The sequence below is a fragment of the Loxodonta africana genome, chromosome 2, assembly GCF_030014295.1.
Source record: "Loxodonta africana isolate mLoxAfr1 chromosome 2, mLoxAfr1.hap2, whole genome shotgun sequence".
Taxonomy (NCBI): Eukaryota; Metazoa; Chordata; class Mammalia; order Proboscidea; family Elephantidae; genus Loxodonta; species Loxodonta africana.
The window spans coordinates 215,020,055-215,029,779 of NC_087343.1; positions in this window are offsets into that span (position 1 = coordinate 215,020,055).

A 9,725-nucleotide genomic window follows, 5' to 3' on the forward strand; every position below is an offset into this window, starting at 1 on the left:
CTAAGGAAAAGAAATCAAATACTTGGAAAATGAACAATACCCTCCTGAAAAAAGACTGGGTTATAGAAGACATCAAGGAGGGAATAAGGAAATTCATAGAATGCAACGAGAATGAAAATAGTTCCTATCAAAACCTCTGGGACACAGCAAAAGCAGTGCTCAGAGGCCAATTTATATCGATAAATGCACACATACAAAAAGAAGAAAGAGCCAAAATCAGAGAACTGTCCCTACAACTTGAACAAATAGAAACTGAGCAACAAAAGAACCCATCAGGCACCAGAAGAAAACAAATAATAAAAATTAGAGCTGAACTAAATGAATTAGAGAACAGAAAAACAATTGAAAGAATTAACAAAGCCAAAAGCTTGTTCTTCGAAAAAATTAACAAAATTGATAAACCATTGGCTAGACTGACTAAAGAAATATAGGAAAGGAAACAAATAACCCAAATAAGAAACGAGAAGGACCACATCACAACAGAACCAAATGAAATTAAAAGAATCATTTCAGATTACTACAAAAAATTGTACTCTAACAAATTTGAAAACCTAGAAGAAATGGATGAATTCTTGGAAAAACACTACCTACCTAAACTAACACATTCAGAAGTAGAACAACTAAATAGACCCATAACAAAAAAAGAGATTGAAACAGTAATCAAAAAACTTCCAACAAAAAAAAGCCCTGGCCCGGACGGCTTCACTGCAGAGTTCTACCAAACTTTCAGAGAAGACTTAACACCACTACTTCTGAAGGTATTTCAAAGCACAGAAAATGACGGAATACTACCCAACTCATTCTATGAAGCTACCATCTCCCTGATACCAAAACCAGGTAAAGACATTACAAAAAAAGAAAATTATAGACCTGTATCCCTCATGAACATATATGCAAAAATCCTCAACAAAATTCTAGCCAATAGAATCCAACAACACATCAAAAAAATAATTCACCCTGATCGAGTGGGATTTATACCAGGTAAGGCTGGTTTAATATCAGAAAAACCATTAATGTAATCCATCACATAAATAAAACAAAAGATAAAAACCACATGATCTTATCAATTGATGCAGAAAAGGCATTTGACAAAGTTCAACACCCATTTATGATAAAAACTCTTACCAAAATAGGAATTGAAGGAAAATTCCTCAACATAATAAAGGGCATCTATGCAAAGCCAACAGCCAATATCACTCTAAATGGAGAGAACCTGAAAGCATTTCCCTTGAGAACGGGAACCAGACAAGGATGCCCTTTATCACCGCTCTTATTCAACATCGTACTTGAAGTCCTAGCCAGGGCAATTAGGCTAGACAAAGAAATAAAGGGTATCCGGATTGGCAAGGAGGAAGTAAAGCTATCACTATTTGCAGATGACATGATCTTATACACAGAAAACCCTAAGGAATCCTCCAGAAAACTACTGAAACTAATAGAAGAGTTTGGCAGAGTCTCAGGTTATAAAATAAACATACAAAAATCACTTGGATTCCTCTACATCAACAAAAAGAACACCGAAGAGGAAATAACCAAATCAATACCGTTCACAGTAGCCCCCAAGAAGATAAAATACTTAGGAATAAATCTTACCAAGGATGTAAAAGACCTATACAAAGAAAACTACAAAGCTCTACTACAAGAAATTCAAAAGGATATACTTAAGTGGAAAAACATACCCTGCTCATGGATAGGAAGACTTAACATAGTAAAAATGTCTATTGTACCAAAAGCCATCTATACATATAACGCACTTCCGATCCAAATTCCAATGTCATATTTTAAGGGGATAGAGAAACAAATCACCAATTTCATATGGAAGGGAAAGAAGCCCCAGATAAGCAAAGCATTACTGAAAAAGAAGAAGAAAGTGGGAGGCCTCACTCTACCTGATTTCAGAACCTATTATACAGCCACAGTAGTCAAAACAGCCTGGTACTGGTACAACAACAGGCACATAGACCAATGGAACAGAATTGAGAACCCAAATATAAATCATGCATGTATGAGCAGCTGATATTTGACAAAGGCCCAGTGTCAGTTAATTGGGGAAATGATAGTCTTTTTAACAAATGGTGCTGGCATAACTGGATATCCATTTGCAAAAAAATGAAACAGGACCCATACCTCACACCATGCACAAAAACTAACTCCAAGTGGATCAAAGACCTAAACATAAAGACTAAAACGATAAAGATCATGGAAGAAAAAATAGGGACAACCCTAGGAGCCCTAATACAAGGCATAAACAGAATACAAAACATTACCAAAAATGATGAAGAGAAACCAGACAACTGGGATCTCCTAAAAATCAAACACCTATGCTCATCTAAAGACTTCACCAAAAGAGTAAAAAGACCACTTACAGACTGGGAAAGAATTTTCAGCTATGACATCTCAGACCAGCGCCTGATCTCTAAAATCTACATGATTCTGTCAAAACTCAACCACAAAAAGACAAACAACCCAATCAAGAAGTGGGCAAAGGATATGAACACACATTTCACTAAAGAAGATATTCAGGCAGCCAACAGATACATGAGAAAATGCTCCCGATCATTAGCCATTAGAGAAATGCAAATTAAAACTACGATGAGATTCCATCTCACACCAACTAGGCTGGCATTAATCCAAAAAACACAAAATGATAAATGTTGGAGAGGCTGCGGAGAGATTGGAACTCTTATACACTGCTGGTGGGAATGTAAAATGGTACAACCACTTTGGAAATCTCTCTGGCGTTATCTTAAACAGTTAGAAATAGAACTACCATACAACCCAGAAATCCCACTCCTAGGAATATACCCTAGAGATACAAGAGCCTTCACACGAACAGCTATATGCACACCCATGTTTATTGCAGCTCTGTTTACAATAGCAAAAAGTTGGAAGCAACCAAGGTGTCCATCAACGGATGAACGGGTAAATAAATTGTGGTATATTCACACAATGGAATACTACTCATCGATAAAGAACAGTGAGGAATCTGTGAAACATTTCATAACATGGAGGAACCTGGAAGGCATTATGCTGAGCGAAATGAGTCAGAGGCAAAAGGACAAATATTGTATAAGACCACTGTTATAAGATCTTGAGAAATAGTAAAAACTGAGAAGAACACATACTTTTGTGGTTACGAAGGGGGGAGGGAAGGAGGGAGGGAGAGGGTTTTTTTATTGATTAATCAGTGGATAAGAACTGCTTTGGGTGAAGGGAAAGACAACACTCAATACAAGGAAGGTCAGCTCAATTGGACTGGACTAAAAGCAAAGAAGTTTCTGGGATGAAATGAATGCTTCAAAGGTCAGCGGAGCAGGGGCGGGGGTCTGGGGAACATGGTTTGAGGCGACTTCTAAGTCAATTGGCAAAATAATTCTATTATGAAAACATTCTGCATCCCACTTTGAAATGTGGCGTCTGGGGTCTTAAATGCTAACAAGCGGCCATCTAAGATGCATCCATTGGTCTCAACCCACCTGGAGCAAAGGAGAATGAAGAACACCAAGGTCACACGATAACTAAGAGCCCAAGAGACAGAAAGGGCCACATGAACCAGAGACCTACATCATCCTGAGACCAGAAGAACTAGTTGGTGCCCGGCCACAATCGATGACTGCCCTGACAGGGAGCACAGCAGAGGATCCCTGAGGGAGCAGGAGATCAGTGGGATACAGACCCCAAATTCTCATAAAAAGACCATACTTAATGGTCTGACTGCGACTAGAGGAATCCCGGCGGCAATGCTCCCCAGACCTTTTGTTGGCACAGGACAGGAACCATCCCCGAAGACAACTCATCAGACATGAAAGGGACTGGTCAGCGGGAGGGGGAGAGAGATGCTGATGAAGAGTGAGCTAATTATATCAGGTGGACACTTGAGAGTGTGTTGGCAACTCTTGTCTGGAGGGGGGATGGGAAGATAGAGAGAGAGGGAAGCTGGCAAAATTGTCACGAAACGAGAGACTGAAAGGGCTGACTCAATAGGGGAAGAGCAAGTGGGAGAAGGGAGTAAGATGTATGTAAACTTACATGTGACAGACTGAATGGATTTGTAAATGTTCACTTGAAGCTTAATACAAGTTAATTAAAATATATATATATATATATATACTAAAGTTAAATAGTTGGTACCAGTGTATAAATGAACAGATCAAAAAAACAAAATAGAAAGTCCAGCAATGAACACAAATACATATGAAAATTTTGCATATACTAAAACTGGCATTTTGAATCAATAAACCATAACCCGTTGCGGTTGAGTCAATTCCAACTCATAGCAACCCTGTAGGGCAGAGTAGAACTGCCCCATAGTTTCCAAGGAGCACCTGATGGATTCAAACTGCTGACCTTTTGGTTAGCACCCATAGCTCTTAACCACTACGCCACCAGAGTTTCCTTTGAATCATTAGAAGGACATAAAAATGGCTTATTCAATAAATGGTGTTGGGATGACTAGGTAACCAACAAGGAAAAAATATACTGGATTCATCTCTCACATATTTCACCAAAATAAATCCCAAATGATCAGAGATTTAAGCATAAAAGAAAGTGAAACCATGAAAATACTAGAAGAAATCAAGGGAAAACATATAAGTTCAGAGTAAAGAAGAACTTTCTTAGATGGAGATAAATTCCAGAAGATACAAAATAAAATTCACTAATTATGAGTATTTAAATAGTCTTTTAAAAAACTCTGCACGACAAGAATCATCTTATCCAAAGTAAGACAAATGGAAAGCAGAGAAAACTATTTGAGACCCATACAACAATGGGCTAATTTCCCCAGTACTTAATGAATTCCTACAAAAAAAAAAAGGAATAGAAAAATGGGCAAAAGATATTAACAGGGAGCTCACAGGAAAAAAAATACTATTGACTCTTACACATGTAAAAAGATGCTCAACTTTCCAATGAGGAAAAAATTTAAATGGCTCTGAGGTATTATTCACTTGCCATTGCAACCGAGGTCAGAAATAGTAGAAAATAGGATCCCTCATGCATTACTAGTGGGAATATGAATTGATACAACCTCTGTGGAGGAATTTTGGCAATTCCTACCAAAATTACAAATCCATGTATCTTTTGGCCTAGCAATTCCACTGCTAGGGTTTATCTGCTATATGTGCATATGTGCAAAATGACTTATGTACAAGCTATTTGTTGTAGTTTAATTGATAATTGCAAAAGTTTGGAGACAAACTATGTCCAACACTAGGAGATTGGCTAAATAAATTATGGTTCATCAATAAAATGGAATATTATCAAGCTGCAAAAAAGTATTACATTCTAGTCTTTTTATAACTCAGAAGTGATCTCTGGTTGCGCAGTGGTTAAGAGCTACGGCTGCTAACCAAGAGGTCAGCAGTTCAAATCTACTAGCCACTCCTTGGAAACCCTACGAGGCAGTTCTACCCTGTCCTTTAGGGTTTCTATGAGTTGGAATTCACTCGATGGCAACAGGTTTGGGTTTTTAGGTTCTATACTAGTATGGCCTCATTAATGTAACAAAGAAACTCCCTATTTCCAAACAGGATCACATCCACAAGTACAAGGACCAAGAATCCAACACGTATTTTGAGGGGACACGATTTAATCCATAATTGTCAACTTGGCTAATTATAAAATCCTTGGCTGACATATTCATTCAATATATAAAAAATGTTACAACATATTATTTTGCTCAGGGTCCTCTCATGCACATGGTAAAATATCAAAGCTGGAAGAAACCTGAGGAATTACCCAGTCTAGAGCATCACAAATGGCATTAACTTTTATTTAAGTCATTTACATTATGTTATTTGTTGAATCATCAGTGGCAAAGGTGACAACAGAACACAGGTTTTTTTTGTTTTGTTTTTACATTTCAGCCTTCATTTATTCATTAATTCAAAAAATTTTGAGCGCCTATCCAGCTTCAAATTAAAACGTATATTAAGATGAAAAAGCAAGTTTCAGAAAATGTAAGGTATTGTCTCATACTGTAAATAATATTTAGTATATAGGAAGTCTGGAGTAATCTACAGGCATAGGCATACCTCATTTTATTGCACTTTGTTTTGCTGTGCTTCTCAGATACTGCATTTTTTTTTACAAATTGAAGGTTTGTGGCAACCTTGCATTAAGCAAGTCTATTGGCACCATTTTTCCAACAGCTCGTGCTCACTTCGTGTTTCTGTTCACATTTTGGTAATTCTTGCAATATTTCGAACTTTTTCATTGTTATTATATCTGTTATGGTCATCTGTGATCAGTGATCTTTGATGTTACTATTGTAATTGTTTTGGAGCACCACCAATCATGTCTGTGTAAGACGGCGACCTTAACTGATAAACGTGTGTGTTCTGACTGTTCCAAACCGGCCATTCCCAACTCTCTCCCTCGCCTCGGGCCTCCCTATTCCCTGACACACTAACCCACAACCCCGTATTGTAGTGCCTGACACACTACAATATTGAAATTAGGCCAATTAATAACCCTATAATGGTCTCTAAGTGTTCAAGTGAAAGGAAGAGTCGAATGTCTCACTTAAAATCAAAAGCTAGAAATGATTAAGTTTAGAGAGGAAAGCATGTCAAAAGCCAAAAGCTAGGCCTCTTGGGCCAAACAGCCAAGTTGTGAATGCAAAGGAAAGGTTCTTGAAGGAAATTAAAAGTGCTACTCCAGTGAGCAGTCAAATGATAAGAAAGCAAAGCAGACTTATTGCTTATACAGAGAACATTTTAGTGGTCTGGATAGAGGATCAAACAAGCCACAACATTCCCTTACAATAAAGCCTAATCCAGAGCAAGGCCCTAACTCTCTTCAATTCTATGAAGACTGAAAGAGGCGAGGAAGATGCAGAAGAAACGTTTGAAGCTAGCAGAGGTGGGTTCATGAGGTTTAAGGAAAGATGCTGTCTCCATAACGTGAAAGTGCGAGGTGAAGCGGTAGGTGCTGATGTAGGAGCTGCATCAAGGTACCCAGAAGATCTAGCTGAGATAACTGATGACGGGGGCTACACTAAATGGCAGATCTTCAATGTAGAGCTAACGGCCTTATGTTGGAAGCAGATGGCCGTCTAGGACTTTCATAGCTAAAGTTGACAAGTCAGTGTCTGATTTCAAATCTGCAAAGGACAGGCTGACTCTCTTGTTAGGGGCTAATGCAGGTGGTGACTTTAAGTTGAAGCCAATGATCATTTATCATTCCAAAAACCCTTGGGCACTTAAAAATTATGCCATATATACTCTCCCTGTACCATATATAGTGGAACAACAAAGCCTGAATGACAGTATATATCGAGAGAGAGATTTATAACAAAGAAAATGGCTCACGCAGTTGTAGAGGCTGGCAAGTCCCAAGTCTGTGGGTCAGGCGTCAGGCTGGAGGCTTCTGACTCATGTGGCTGCAGGGCTAATGAACCCAAGATCCAAGGTCAGATGGCAGGCTGCTGGCTCACGGCTGCGAAGGCTGATGAGTCCAAGATTGGTAAGTAAAATGGCAGGCTGCTGGCCCAAGTGCAGGATCCAGAGCAGAGCAAAAGCCAGAGAGCTTTGCCAGAAACTCCACATATATTGGGTGCAGGCCACACCCCCGAGGGAACTCCCTTTTAGTTGACCAGCTACTCACAGCCGATCTCATCATGAAGGTGATCACATTATATCAGATCTCATCATGGAGGTGATTACATCATTATACGACTGCCAAACTACAACATAACTGCCAAACCACTGAGGATCATGGCTCAGCCAAGTCTACACACAACTTTAATGATCACACACCTGGTCACCCAAGAGCTCTGATGGAGATGCACAAGGAGATTAATGTTGTTTTCATGCCTGATAATACATCATTCATTCTGTAGCCCATAGGTCAATGAGTAATTTTGGCTTTCAAGTCCTATTATTTAAGAAATACATTTCATAAGGCTATAGCTGCCATAGATGGTGATTCCTCTGATGGATCTGGGCAAAGTAAATTGAAAACCTTCTGGAAAGGATTCACCATTCTAGATACCATTAAGAACATTCATGATTCATGGGAGGAAGTAAAAATACCAGCATTAACAGGAGTTTGGAAGAAGTTGATTCCAACCCTCATGGATGACTTTGAAGGGTTCAAGACTTCAGTGGAGGAAGTAACTGCAGATGTGGCAGAAGTAGTGAGAGAACTAGAATTGGAAGTAGAGTCTGAATATGTGACTGAATTGCTGCAATCTCACAATAAACCTTTAACAGATGAAGAGTTGCTTCTTAAGGGTGAGCAAAGAAAGTGGTTTCTTGAGATGGAATCTACTCCTGGTGAAGATGCTGTGAACATTGTTGAAATGACAACAAATGATTAAGAATATTCTATAAACTTAGTTGATAAAGCAGCAGCAGGGTTTGAGAAGACTGACTCCAGTTTTGAAAGAAGTTCTACTGTGGGTAAAATGCTATCAAATAGCATCACATGCTACAGAGAAATCTTCCGTGAAAGCGTTACCCAAAGCAGGTCCTGCTACGTGTGGCTTCTTGTTAATAAAGGCACTCTGAGGAGAGGAGGGAGGAAGAGTTTATTGCAAGCTTGCAGGCAAGGGGCAAGGATGTGTATACCTCAAATCAAGCTCCCCGAACAAAGGGAGGCAGAACCTTTTATACAATCTCTCACAGGGAAGAACATACATTATGGACTACATACGTTATGATGGTACAAGGTGCAGTAAGACAATTTTTTTCCCCCTTTGGCTTGTAGGCTAGTAAACTGGGTTTGACAGGCTTGAGCTACAGGCAGGGCTTTGAGGACAAGGTACAGGAGGGGGCAGGTTCCATTTGGTCTGAGCAACTGCTAATTGAGCCACACCCAGCACTATCACTTAAACTTTTGTTTGATAATGGAGGGGAATGGTAGGTCTTGCTTGATAACAGCTAAGCAGCTCCTGGCTGCCTAGGCTATCCAGAGGAAGAGTCAGTCAATGCAGCAAACTTCATTGTTGCCTTATGTTAAGAAATTGCCACAGCCACCTCACCTTCAGCAACCACCACCCTGATCAGTCAGGAGCCATCAGCATTGAGGCAAGACCCTCCAAGAGCGAAAATATTATGACTCAATGAAGGCTAAGACGATGGTTAGCATTTTTAGCAATAAAGTACTTTTTAATTAAGGTATATACATTTTCTAGACATAATGCTATTGCACACTTAATAGACTACAGTATAAACATAATTTTTATATGCACAGGGAAACAATTCATGTGACTTGCTTTATTAAGATATTCGCTTTATTGTGGTGGTCTGGAACCTAAAAAGGCAGTATCTCCAAGGTATATCTGTATACCAAATAGTTAATATGTTCTGGTGAAGAATTGGGGTAAATTTTGTCTTATATTTCTGTATTATTTGGACTTTTACAAAGAAAATTTATTACTTTTGCAATCATAAATGAAAAATACTGAAAAATCGATGCTTTCAAATTGTGGTGTTGGCAAAGAATATTGAATAGCCCATGGACTGCTGGAAGAAGGAACTAATCTATCCTGGAGAAACAGCCGGAATACTCCTTAGAAGCAAGGATAACAAGACTTTGTCTCTTGCTTACTTTGGACATGCCTTCAGAAGAGACCAGTTGCTGGGGAAGTAAAGGTAAAGCTTGGTAAAGTAGAGGGTCAGTGAAAAAGAGGGAGACCCTCAATGTACTGACACAGTGGCTGCAATAATGGGCTCAAACATACCAACAATCATGAAGATACCACAGGACTGGGCAACATT